Below are 15,155 nucleotides of genomic sequence, written 5' to 3'. Positions count from 1 at the left end.
CCCTAAAGTCAAACCAAGTTTTGTTGATAATGTGTAAACAAATCGGATAAAATAAATCTTTCATATTTATGCTTGTTCATATGAATAAAACATAACTCTCTGAACGCTTTCTATCTCGTGGTAACGAATAACAATATAATGTTTTATGACTGCCACATATACATGGGAATATGATTTACCCTGCCTTAGACCATAAAGGTTAAGTTTTCTTGACATTGTATCTACACTAAAAAAAGGTAATTTAAAACGTATATACATATATAGATCACGTATTATTTTATACTTCACATTACATATACCAACTTGTGTTAAACAATTACAGAATATTTTTTTTACAAAGCTTAATTAGTAGATGCATCAGGTCAAGGCCCCACTATAAAAACAAACAGTCCATAATACAGGAATAATGACGTCACACTAGTTTATAAATTGACTGCCATATTACATAGGTTTTAGGTAATTAAAAATGGCTGTGTGTCAGATTTTTACAGTAAGATTTTAGTACAACTATCCGCCACTGTGACGTAGTGCTGCGCTGCCCGTGCAGCAGCATGGTTTGTTTTTATAGTGGGGCCTTGTTCAGATGCACTAATCTTTTTGTACACACTGGATATTTTTTATTTGTAATTAAATCCTAAAAATTACTCTATGACATAATACGAGTTTGGATATCGTTTACTGTAAATACTATAGGGAGTATAACTAATTCGTGACATGGAACAACAAATGGTTGTATAAGTAGGAATTCGTAACTTTACACATTAACTACATGAAGAAAAGGTATGCAGTTAACATTTTAACTCTAAACTATTTTCTGTTTTACGCTTAAACTGTATAAAATAATATGTTACCTATTGAACCATGTAGTTATAGTGTACTTAAGTATTTTTCTTTGATTCCACTAATTAACATAGGAATCTTTAGATTATTACACAAGTTTTAATTCAGCGACCAAAATTGTTTTAAAATCAAAAACTTTGAAGCTAATACTGTAGCGAAAAATCAATTGAGGTTTTATATTCGTATCGAAACATTCATTACACCCACACACCACGTCCTAACTCTTACTTAAATATTACCGATGAATGAATCATATGAAAGGTAAAAATATAGCGGATATCCAACATTTAATATAAGAAGTTTTGGTAGTTCTATTATTAGACATCATATTACCTAGACATATAGCACATTAAATGTTGTTCTGTATATTAAGTGTTGGATGTGTTCAGATAGTATAGTCTTATAACCCTGAGTAATTCTGTTAATTTCTAAAAGTTGCTTTTCGTAAATCTCATGACATCAATGTTGAAGGATTCTCCAGCAAATGAACAGATGAGTCTCAAGAGAGAAGAAGACAATCTGTGATTGACGTCACACGCCTTGAAGTGAGAAGGAGGTTTAAAAGAGGGATTGAATTTGAATTATATTTTCGGAAACAGTATTCCTGTTAACAGCCTCCTGTTACTGTTATGAAGGACATCCTTTTTGGCTCCTTTTTAGACAAAATTACATATACTAATACAAAGTGTAATCCTTATAGAAAACCTAGTGGATGATTTAAATTGTTTTTTGGGGTTTAAGCTGGAAGATAAAATTCTGGATACGAGCCTTATATTTACATTTTCTATCATTACTTTTAATAAAAGAAAACTTGTTTCTGTTTCCGCTTTTACAGTAATAAATGATTATAAATATATATTTATGAAAAGTACATATACTGTGAATAGCTGTTATGTTATACAAAAGTTTTAACTGATTGCATTATTTATTTAAACATTGGTTTTCGATTAACTAAATACATTGCAATAAATGTCTATCAATGGAATTTACAACTTAATTAACTGAATGTAGTTTTTGTTATATAGTAGAAAACTATAAAGTAATTGTATCTAATTTTACAGCCGGTGGTGTTAATAATAATCAAATAATTCAAATTGATATTTTATTATTTTCTGTGGTGTTTCTGGACCAATTTATCGACAAATAAATACAGTTTCAAACAAAAAAATTTTTATTTGACAAATTTATGGTTGTTGTATAGTCTCTTTGAAATTCATAATATATTAATAAACTAATGGGAAGGGCAATTGAGCCTATAAAAAGCACCTACCATACGATTTTTTTTCGGTTGTCTTGATCTTATATATCAAATAAAATTATGCATTTGTATACTTTATACAGATTTTAAGGTTTTTACACAAGATTTGACAACCATAATATTATTTTGTTTTACGTTCTACAGCAAATATAATACAGCTTAAATGTATATTTAATATATATATATATATATATATATATATATATGCTAAAAATGCTTTAACATTAGATATTAATTAATTGTCATTTACGGTTGACAGATCATGATACAAATGTGTAGAGTGTTTGTTAGTAATCGTTGAAAATCAAGATACAAAATGAACAAACTATGTTGGCAAGAACCAAAAAAGAATGCTTCGTATTACAAATTTATTAATTGTTATACAACGATCGACTGTTGTTAATGTTATTTATGTGCAGGTAAAGGGAAAAATAACTTAACTGCAAAAAACTAGCAGCGTAAGTGAATTTCTATTAGCCTCGTTAGACCTTTACTTATTTGGTTACATTAGGTTCGACGAGTAACTAGGTTTGCTGCTACTAGAAGGGTATTAAAGTGTGTTTTTAGTAGCTAAATTGTAGCTAATTTGCTCGGGGAGCGAGCAGGTCCAGTGGTCAGAGCGCGGGACTCCGGTTCCTGGGGTCCTGGGTTCAAATACCGCCAATTCACCAATAGATTTTATCAAAGCGATATTGCCGTAACCCCTAGGTCTAGCCTGAAGTAATGTGAAAAACTATTCCGGGCTCGTGCCTGGCGTCTTGGAAAAAATTCTAATTTGCTGCAAATCACTTTTACTTGATCACCTCGTTTAGCTTGCCTCGTATGGTGGCCTACTTGTTAGCTCCAAAATGTTGTATAAAAAGAACAATACAGACGTAGTAAGCTTGAAAATGTATATATTTACAATAAAATGATCATCAAACGGTTGGTGGAGAACAGGTCCTTTTACCTCACCATAACAAATTTTAAAGTAAACTTGAAGCCACTGTGTTCAATTAATCTTTATATATCTAAAGTTTATCGGTAATAATTGGCATTTAAGCTCTGCATATATGATTGTATGTTGCTCTAACTACTCAACGTGCATCCAAGTGAGAAAAAATAACTAACTGATCGAATTATTTTAATGCAAACAAATACACAAGTTATCAAACCCTAGGGGGCATGTCGCATGTAAAACGTCGACTAGTAAGTATTGTTAAAAATAAAAAATAAAATAGCTTGTCGTGTTGAAAAGAAAGAACTGTTCAAAGCGTAATAGATTGGTAAGAGTGACGTGGACTGAAGCAACACTATCCTTCAAAGTAATTGGCCCTTTCCGCCCCTTATTACTAGGGCTCGAAAGACTTTTGGAGGGTTGCCTTAAAGTCCTTAATTTACAGAAAAAACGATTTTTATAATACATGATATCACACAGTGACAAAGTTTAAATAGTATTCTTATTTTTTATATAATAAAGGCTTTTTTAAATATATTAAACACCTTGTAAAGCCCACATTATATTAGTAGCATTCATTCTTATAAAATAGGATTATAAATATTTACAAACCCCATTCTATAGGCAATCGTTTAAAACGTTTTGATATAGTATTTAAAAATTCAAAATCTTTTAAACCGCAATATTCTCAAAACCTAAACATTCTAAACATTATAGTTTTTTTATTCCATGCAAAAATAAATATAAGCATTTACGTAGCATAAGGATTTAAACCTTTCCTGATAAAAAAAGTAAAATCGAAATGTTATTATGTTTTTAAATAAATATTTTTACATATTTTAAAAGTATTTTTGTATAAAACACATTTTTTATGAAAATATGTATAATGTGTTAAATAAAATTACAATATTGTTCTACTAAAAAATTATTGAGTGATTTATTGTAAAACGCATGTGATAAAAATATGTTTAAAGAACTTCATGGCAATATCTAACTTAATATTAATTGCAATAAAATTAGACCGGTGTATCCTAATTTAACTTATGATAAATTAAATGTAGATGCGATGATCCGAATAAAATACAGTGGATGAATGTGACAGCAATTCTCGGAATATTTGTCAATTGAGATGAGTCCTACAACAGCGCTATTTGATTGTTTCAGTGGTCTGGGACATGAGTCGTGTCCAGTTTTATTTTACACATATTGTACTGTTAATCTCGGTTTTTCTAAAATATAAAAACAAAACTTACAAAAATCATTTGTCAACCGTCATACCTGGCAAACTCACTGTTATTTAGGTAGTTATTATTTATTATATTTGTTTTTTCTTCAACCTTTCTTTATGAAGTTTTGATATATGGATAATGGAAAGTGCACTCGGATGATTATCTTTATTCTTTAGATCATTTTGGGATGCAACAACATCACACCGTAATGAGCTAATTACGTTCGGCTCATGTGAATATAATACATGTTAAGTACCAGGCCTTGTTACCTATTCAAATGTTTATGATACAATATTTTTTCAAATTTATTGTCATTTTTGTAGCTTTAAACAGTACAATATCTGCAATCCCTTTGCTTATTGGATTAATTTGGATCAATTAGTCAGAAGAAACTGATGTCTCTAAAAAATTAGATATTTAACTTGATTGGACAAATTGTAAACTATTTTGCGTTCAAACCAACAATTGTTGATCTAAAAACATCAGCAAACGGATCCTGCAAAGAATCTGCTCATTATCTTGTAGTGGTTGGAAAACAAAATAGTTTGTTATACCAAATTAAACTATATTGGATTATCTTTTTGTAGCGTGTAGTTCTTGAGTAAAAAAGATGTTTGATTAAAGTTAATTTAATATAAGTCCTTAGAACTGGGAAAAAAATATTTTGTTTGGTGTATATGCTAGATATCAATGAAATGTTTTATGAATACACTTCTTCCATAATGTGTGCAATAGAATTTTATGCTTGGTTAAATCAGCAGTGGTATTTCTAAACGTAGATTTACTGTTTATTACTTACCCAAACACATCATAGTTTAGATAATTATAAGTAAGCTGTAAACTACAACTTCAAGAAGAAACGGTCACTGTAATGTTTTACTTGTCTCTTTCAAGTCACGTGCCATGACCAACGTATGTGACATCGCAAGACACGTTGTTACAACTTGGAGGGAAACTGTTATCGTTTTCCCTCCAAAATGGAACCATCTTTACAGTGTGTTTCTTATAAATACAACAATTTCCCTATTTGAATACACTTTTTACCCAATTATAATTTCAATACAGTAATTATGGCTGATACAATAAACTTATTTAACATTTATTATATGTTTAGCATGGGGAAGTGAGCTGGTCTAGTGGTTAGAGCAAAGGACTTAAGTCCCTGAGGTCCCGGGTTTAAATCCCGCAAAACCACCAATGAATTTTATCCAGGTAATATTGCTATAACCGCTATATAGGCGTAGCCAGTTGCGTGAAAAACAGTCCATATTTGACAGCTTTTTATAAACTTAATTTGCTATGAAAGTCTTTTTTTGTACAAAATCAATTTAAGCTTAAGAAATTAGTAATTATTATTACTATATCCTGATAATCCCATTTTATAGTAATACAATATTTTTGGAAATAAAATACTTTAAATCTTTTTCCAAAAGATCACTGTCATGACAATATATACTTATACTTTATTTAAAAAAATAGGCGACGCCCTTTAACGAAATAGATTATCCAAAATATTACAGTTTTGTTGAAAAAATATTTTATATCAGGTACGAAACTAAAATCATTCCTAGTATGTCCTTGTTTGTAAACGCCACGTTAGAAGTACTTTTTTTAAGGGGAAAAACATCTTTCAATTAATTGGCTGTTGTCTAAAATATTGTGTTTAACAATAAAAAAAAAAAAAAAAACGAATAGGTCGTTGAGGTTGCATATGCAAATTAAAATCCAAAAATCTTGTGAAATATAGAACAAAAATACTTTAAATTCTCTAATGGTAGGGTGCATTAGGTGCTGGGTGAATGTAGTTACTCCTCAACAAAAAAAAAAAAATAATAAATTGTATGTCTTCGACATCTCTCTCGGTTGAAAAAAAGTATACAAAAACCTTTGAAGGAAATTGGATTTTCAGGAAACACGATATTAACAAGCTCTTTGTTTAAAAGCACTTCATGGAAGACTGACGAAGCGTAAGAATTTAATATCCGTACGTGTGTTGGATATAACGGTTTACGAGTAAACGGTTTAAACGGCTGTAATTCAGTTAGCTTCGTCTTCAAGCGTCAGAGATATAACAGTTTTGTAACAAAAGAATTAAAACAAAAATATGGCAGTTTTTTTTTTACATTTTGTAGTTTTTTTTGCCCAGAACTATTTAAATCTAAATTAGATTTATAGTATAGTATTTATAAGGCCGTATATTTTCGAAATCACAATCTAAAATCTATATATTACATTCATATTTCTTCTAGGCATATATTTTGAATATAATTCTGACGAATGTAATATCATGACGATATTCAGTAGGGGTTTCAGCTAAACAAATAATCCAGGCTTATGTGCTGACCAAATAAATGACAATAAACAATCTGTGACTCGTGCAAATATCGTAAAAACTAAAAATTTCTGTTTAAAAAGAATCAATCCTATATTATTATACGAGCTGTGTCTGTTTGTCCGTCTAAATCATTATTGGCAATATATTTAAATTCAGGTAAAATAAAAAACACACTACAGGTGTCGTGGTGTACACGACTATCCAAAATTGCTCCTTCTTTTTCATAAACATAAACATACCCTATATTAGATCTTAGTGACGTTTGCAGTATGTGCCGTACTTATCATTAAGGAGGAAATTGCCTCCTGTGTTGACAAGGGTATATTAATTGTGATATGATGAGAACCTGTTGAAACTAATACGGTAGTTATCAACCTTGAGCTTGCATCTGAACATGTTGGTGACAGAATAAAGATAAAATAATTGAACAGTTAAGAACATTACAAACACTATTATGTTTGCAACACAACATTTATATATCTACTTAAGTTTATCTATATATACATATAATCCAACGTATGTTTGTTTGTATGCATGTTTGTTTGTTTGTCCTTTATAAACTCCGAAACCGCTCGACATATTGTAATGAAACTTTCAGGCATTATTGAGCATTATTCAAGGATGGTTTGCGTGGAGTTTAGTACAGATCCGTCAAAAGGGCTCCGTCCCAGTGGCTCTGGAGTTTCCCATGTTAACCTTATGAGTACTCATATTTAAATGGAATTGAAGAATCTTAACAGCTGGTTCAATTAAACAATTTGATTCTGTGATGTTCAATAGCATTAAAAAGTGAATAGGTTTACCAACAAGGTGTAGGATTTTTTAAATTCATGACAACAGCTAATTTGCAACCAAAAGGTGAGTGAGCGTAGCGAACGAACTTCAACCTGGAGTCGAGTTATCGTAGCGAACGAGCTAACCTGAAGGCAAGTGAGCGCAGCGAACGAGCTCCAACCTAAAAGCGAATGAGCGCAGCGAACAAACTTCAACCAGGACGTGATTGAGCCATGCGAACGAGCCCATCTTGAAAATGAACGAGTATTTTACCGCAACATAAAACCTCGTTAGGACAGGACGACGTCCGTCGGGCCAGCTAGTAGTTTTATAAAAATAGTAGAGTAACTTCATTATTCGTTTCATCATGTACGTTTGGTTATCACGTGCTTCAGAATGAATACGTGTTTCTAGAACAAGGAAACCTACATATCAGTTTACGTTTGTTAGTAGTTGCTTGTCTAGTCATACACTGTATGGAAACTACATTAGGAATAACAATGTACCTCGTTTGAGTTCTGCTTTTACTTCTAGACAATATTAGCAAAGTTTACAAACCTTATAAAAACTAACGTTTTGTATTATATATAGTGTCTCGGAACTCTCTACCAATAGTTCAAGGCATTTTTCCTCGCTAAGAATAATAACTAAATATCATATTTAAATGGTCCGAAACTCCTTAGTTACTCACACGGTTTCCATTTTGTGTTTTTTACTTATAACTTTTTTCCCTGGAAAGTGGTTAAACATATGAAATTAAAACTTTGCACAAACATTTATGACAAATGGACAAAGCGACAAAAAATTCCGAATTTGTAAAACAAAATTGCAGCCTTTTACAATTTTGTTTCTTAAATAGCTCTAAAACCGTTGATTTTACAAGATTAACTATTTAAGGTATTTTTTTTATCTATTGACAGTTTTTTTAAGATTGAACGAAAATTAACTGAGATATGGTTTAAAATTAATTATACGGAACCGCTGGGGGTTAGTTTCAGTGCATGCTGAGTTTTGCGGTCACATATCAGTAAAGCTGCCATATCTCAGTTACTATTCGTCCAGTCTTGAAAAATTAGGTATCAATCAATTTGCTATTAAACCGTCTTTAAAGATTCATTCATGTAAAACCTTTGTAAAATTAATAGTTTTTGAATTATAACAAAAATTTAGTTGCCGCCATTTTGTTTTATTAATTTAGAAAATAGTCATATTTTTTGTAGCTTTTTCTAGTTGTCTTAAATGTTTGTGCAAAGTTTCAATTTCGTATGTTTAACCAACTTTTATAAACAAGTTAATAAGTGAATAAAACAAAATTACAGCTTTGTGAGTAACTAAGGACTTCCGGACAATTTAAATAATATTATATCCATATTATGATATTTAGATATGTTTCCTATTCAGAAAAATGCCCTAAACAGTTGGTAGAGAGTTCTCAGACAGCCTTTATGTTATGTAAAATATTTACTTTAATATTTAAATAGGTTAACTGTACACAATAGCGTGTCATATAATCACTAAACTAAAATGTAGCTTAGCTGCATTGAAAATTACCATAAGCAATAATAGGTTGCATGTACAAAATACAATCTTAATCTTTTTATAGTTAACATGCTAAAGCCTGCTGACGTTTAATGGCTTTGTTTTGTATATTTTTATGCTTCGGTTTGTATTGCTTTGCGTTTCCAGGTAGCCTATGCGTTTGCTTTAAAGGAATTTAACATTAATTTATCTCACATTACTCGTCAATAGTTACAAAATAGTTTGACAATCTAAACAATCCGATTTGTCAATTTAATTTAATGATAATTATTTAGAAACCCGTGGACAGCTACTCCACAATGCTAACAAATTATTTTTGCTCTAAACGTTAAGCATTTCTATTTACTAATTTAATGTTTTAGGGTGTGTTAATTGGAATGAATTTCTTACTTCGCTATAATAGTACATAATATTTTTAAAAACTGTTCATTCTATTAAAACGTTTTAATCTCAGACGAAAAAAAACAGTTTCTACATATACTTTTACAAAAAATACTAAACAAAAATTGTACATTTAAGCTATACAAATATACTAGTGTACGTCTATTGAGAAAGTAAAAGTGTCAAATTAACGTAAAAATTTAATGTCAAAATTAAATAATCGTTTTTACTAGGTACCTTAAATTGATACAAAAATCACGAATGTTATTTAATAGTGTGGTTATATTAATGGTTTGGGGTGTATGATTGAATAGTACCATTGACTATTGGATACAGAAGTTATTAATTTATAAAGATTAATACAGTTGTTGTATAATAGTCAAAGATAGTACTTAAAAATTGAAAAAAAATATTCTTGTGAAGTGTGATGAAAATTGCCCGAAATCTACCGATTCGGTTTATAAATATCGGATTTAGATCTCCATTCAGCGAAGAGGTACTTTGGCACTGCAATATTTAACTGTAAATAAAGGTTTTTTCCAAAGTTTTACCAAGAAATCTTAGGGTATTTCTTCGTGGTTGAAAGCGATCGTTTGAGGTAAATAGCAAAAATACAGTAAATGAGCATTATTGTCCATTATTTCAAAGAGGAATCACATGTAAATTTAAATAAAAATTTCCAAGATTTTACAATGATCATTTGATCCCTCATTGCACTAACTAAAACCAATTAACATTGGAAAAGAATATTTTATTCTTAAATTTTATGAGGGTCAATAGAACGTTTTCAAAATAAAAAATATATATATATAAATATAAATTTATTTTTGATTGATTAAGACATATTTCGTCAAGCGTAAATGTTGGTTGCAGCTCAGATTATAAAATAAAAGAAAGATGTTCATTATATTTTTCAAACTTTTTTAAAATCTACTTCTTTAACCACACAGGGTAATTTTTAATTCAGTAAATGAGTCAGACTGAACACGATGTGTTGGTTTTTAGGTTATTCTAAAGATGTAACATTTAAAAGTAGGGTTTTGTAAAAGAAAATTGTCTCTAGACACTTGCATACAGCGTATGCAACCTATGAAATAAGATTAGTCAAAAAAGAAAATAGGCAATGAGCTGAACAAATATTTCCGAGAGCTTTTAAAATAATGCTTGCTTGAAAGTAAAAAACATCCTTGTGTTGATTTTGTTTGGAAAGAACCCACACGTGTCCATAAATAAATTATCTAAAAGTTCACAAACTCGCTTTTTTAGTAAAACTTCCTTTTCGCCTGGTGGAGCTGCATAAGTCTGTTAGCTGATTTCCATTACACACCATTATGAACTCGTGTAAACGTCCCTTTTCTCATTGTTAATTTATTTATTTTATGTAGTTGTACTGAAATTGATTTCATATATTCTTTTATGTACGTACTCAATAAACAAAATATAAAATAAATGCTGAACTTGCTGTAGATTTTTTTAAATATTTTATTTTGAGGTTAATATCAATAATACAAGAACTGTTTTACCAAGTTAAATTGATCGAACGATTTATTGTGGGATATGACCCATAAACTATGTCAGAAAAAAATATAAGGTACGAAATATAATTTTTTACACTAGCGTTTTCTGAGACTGGCTCACACAACAATTTCTTCATTCAATCAAAAATTGGCAACAGCTGGTCCATATAAAAGGTATGTTTACTTCAGTATCCAATAGTGAATGGTAATTTATTAAAGTGACTTAATTATTTATTAAGTCCTAATAAAATTGCAAAATTGCTGATTACGTCATATTTAAAACTGTTCCCAGCAGAATTTGCACATCATTAACACAGGTAATGTATCAACGTCATGACAATGATACATACGGACTTGGTGCTCGTTACAATAATGTGTCATATGATAATCAGCTGTTTGCAATGTAAATGCTGTACATGCATAATCCTAGTGTATCTGATTTTATGCTTTTAGGTGTAAACAATACCCGTTTGTAGATGTGGGGGAGTAATAATCTTTCTTAACTACCTTACAACTACAGTTGTTTTCTTTTTTTCTGGTAATAAGAAGTACTAGTGTACATGTTGCTCGAATTCGAGCAATTGCAAAGTATTACAGGAATATTTTAAAACGAATAAGAGTCATATTTACCATTAATTTAAAAGAGTCAACTCAAGATTACCGGTGTGTAGCTCAGACCATTTTTATCTTCGTTATTGATAAACCTAAAGCATTCCTGCCGGGTTTCTCCTTCTCAAAATGCCTCGCTGTACAGGCAACACAGGTCATTGATAGAGGGATAATTGAGAACGAAAAGTCGTTTTGGGGTAGTGTTAGGGCGCATTTGTAACCTAATAGTTGAGATTGTCCAGGGTCAGGTGCTGACTGTGATGAGTTAAGCCTATTATGTGCCACTGTTCTGTAGCTGCGGTCGTTATCACGACACGCCTCCTGTCTATGTTTCGTTGTCGTCACGTCGGAGGCATTTAAAAGAAAAAAAAACAACAAATAAACAAATTATAGCTACACAAAACAACGATGAATGCACAAATTTAAGTTACAATCATACTAACACGATCCTTCATAGCGACACAAAACAACGATAAATACACAACTTTAAGATACAACCATACTAACACGATCCGTCTTGGGGGTTATGTTTACATAAACTCAAATAGTAAATAAATGTACTCAATGCGTTTCATTGAATTGAAAAATAACAGCAATTAAATTATACAGCTGATCAAAATGTAAACAATTATGTTCTCCATAAGGATTACATGGGAACTTTCAAAGCCAATGGGGCAGAGCCCAATTGACTTTTTCAAAAATGTAAGGCCAGTTTGCAAATCTACGCGACACGCTCTTTCCAATGAGACGTCAATGGATAAAATCTGTTAAGAAATGGCGGAGAAGTTTAACCGACAAAGTTTCATGTAGCGTATTAATTATATAGATAAAATAGTTAGGCTTAATTGTCTCGTAACGTTAATTTGACTAGTTCATAGAATATAAAAAAATAACATAGATTCTTTTGTTAAACATAAGCTAATGAGTTATATAATTAGGAAACCTACAAAACAATTCAGTAAAAATTGTAAAATTATCACAAAAAGTTGTATTTTTTGTTTTGATAAATTTTTCACTAATTATCGTTTGTAGTCTGCTTCATTCCATTAAATACTATATTTATGTGTTTTTGGTTATTTGTATAGTTCTGTGTGTCAGCTATGAAAATAAATAATAGCCCTTTTTTGTTTAATTAAAATAATCTCGAATTTATTAGATGTCATGATAAATATTTGTGTGCAAATTATTTCAAAGTTATAGCAAAAACTATTAAAATGAATACAAGGAGAAAATTTCGGTCAACATGTATTGATGACTCAGTTTGCTAAAAAAAAGAGATTAATTTAATTTAAATACAAGGTTATTAAAAAGGTTAAACATTAATTTTAATTCGAATAAAGTAATGTTCACGAGTGAAGGGGATTTTTTATACGTATCCAGAGAATTCCGAGAACTTGAAAACACAATCCCTTCATTAAAACGTTATTTCCATCTTCATTAATTTGTTGTTTTTACCAGCCTTTCTAGAATGTCAGGAATCCTTTTAATTAACATCAGTTTATTTTTATAACTAGTAAAAGTTTTGTTAAGAAAATATCTATAATGAAAAGTGTCATACTTTGTGGTTGGCTGACCAGGATTTACTTTTAAATATTATAATATTTAAGTATTTCCGTCTTACCGTACAATCCAGTATTGTACCTAGTGTACAGCTGTTTCGGCTTTATAAAGCCATCTTCAGCACTTCTTCATAGAGGTTATTTCATAATAAATATAATAGGATGTTCGATATTTTATTACGAAATAGCCAAATTCAGGCAAGGCACCAGAATATATTTTATTAGACAACATATTCTACTATCACTCCACCTACTGGAAAATTGGCAATGCTTTATTCCTCTTATACTATAGTAATATTTAAAACGTGTTTTGTCAAAAAAAAAACATTTGTTTCTCTTTTAAAAATCGTAGTGTACTCATCATATAATAAAATTGGAATCTTACATTCCAGTGGACATAAAAAGTTCCAGACAATATCCTTTTAAATCGTAAATTTATTGTTATAAACAAATAATAAACACTATATATCTACACACTAAATCTATTTATTCACTCGGGGGCTTCAAAGAGCCGTAATAATCGACAAGTATAATAGAGTAAACCTTCACCAATCACTCTCAACTGGGACGAAGATTAATAAACTTGAAAGTGATAAAACGATTGGCCAGAAGTTCCTTATACTCGATCTTCGTTGCCAATGTTTGTGACCATTCAAAGTTTATAATCCATATACGAATTCAGTCTGGAAATTGCCATTAGCCTTACATAGAAAATTCTATGAATTCTTTGTGTTTGTTTATATTTTGTTCTGTTAGTATTACCTGGATAATCCTATTAAATATTTTTGAATCAAGCAGTTTTTAGTAAAAACAATAACTTGCAGACTTTTAAATACATTTCTTTAGTAGTTTGAATTTACATTTACAAATTGTTTTTTTTTTGTTTTTTTTTTTAGAGCAAATTATTTAATTTTGTTCTTCAGGAAATACTTCTACAGGTAGCTTTTGTTGTCACGTACTTCAGAATTTCAAATTTTGAACAGCCAACGAAACTTGTACATTCTAATTCTAATTCACTTTGTAATGTGTATTAGTTTTCATTTTTTTAGCAGTTGCATGTCTAGTAAAAAAATATGAAAAGTTAATTATTGGAAAATAAATTAAATTTCGATTTATATCTACTATTTCTAGAGCTATAAATTGCTGTGCACATTTAAAAATGAAGTTTTTTATAATATTAGGTAAAACAATAATAATACCAAACATTGGACTGTTATAAAAAATAAATAAACCCAATTCAATACACAGCAGCTAAAAGTTTAAATTTTGGTTACTTAAGTTTACTGCCCGAAATAGCTGACATTAGTATAAAAATTTACAAGTCATTTGGCAAATTACCATACGATATAAAAGATTGCATGTGCAAATTCCTATCTAAAGCTCTTTATCGTTAGCATAGCTATGCCTGCTTAGGTTTTTGTGTATTAAATTTTTTATCCTCGTTTTTTATGTTTCCAAACCGTTTTTATATTAATTGGAAATTTTTTGACAAACACTAGACGAAAAGTCTTCCAGATAAGTTTACATAATAAAATTAAATATGTAAGCTATTATAATTTTTTGTTCACACAGTCTTAAAACGCTTTAGAGCAAAGGTGTAAAAGACCTGTCTATGTAAGTAATAGAGTGAACCACAATCAATCACCCGGAGTTTGGACGTATATTAATAAGCTTTAAAGCGATAAGACGTTTAGCCTATAGGAAATAGTTGCTGATAAATTTACGTTTGTATGTTTTCTACCTGTTAACTCATAAAAACTGACCATTAATATTAATAATTATCTAAAATGGATATTTAATGTTAATAATAACCTGCAAATCTAGATTCAATACTTTCGTAAATCAACCCCATGTGACCAATATAGGAAAATAAAACAAATACAAGTAGTTAACCTCATTTTTTTGAAAATACATACTCATGCATATTGTGTGGTTTTCCAATTAATTAAAAAGTAAAATATTACCAAACAGCAGGGTAATATTAAATGTAAAAAATTAAAAAATTATAATAACAGTAATAGGAAGTTTATAAGATATTATTTTAATTATTTTTACGTATAGATTAGGTTGAGTGTAGCACCTGATAAATAAACAAGATACAATTTAACCCGAGAGAAATTAATTTAAACGTAAACATAAATATAAATTATGTTGTTATCTCTGATGCATAGTGAAGA

Source organism: Macrosteles quadrilineatus, unplaced genomic scaffold (genome assembly GCF_028750875.1).
Source record: "Macrosteles quadrilineatus isolate MER2022 unplaced genomic scaffold, UCM_ALF_1.0 Scaffold_6__1_contigs__length_79288215, whole genome shotgun sequence".
Classification (NCBI taxonomy): Eukaryota; Metazoa; Arthropoda; class Insecta; order Hemiptera; family Cicadellidae; genus Macrosteles; species Macrosteles quadrilineatus.
This window is presented reverse-complemented; position numbering follows the sequence as displayed.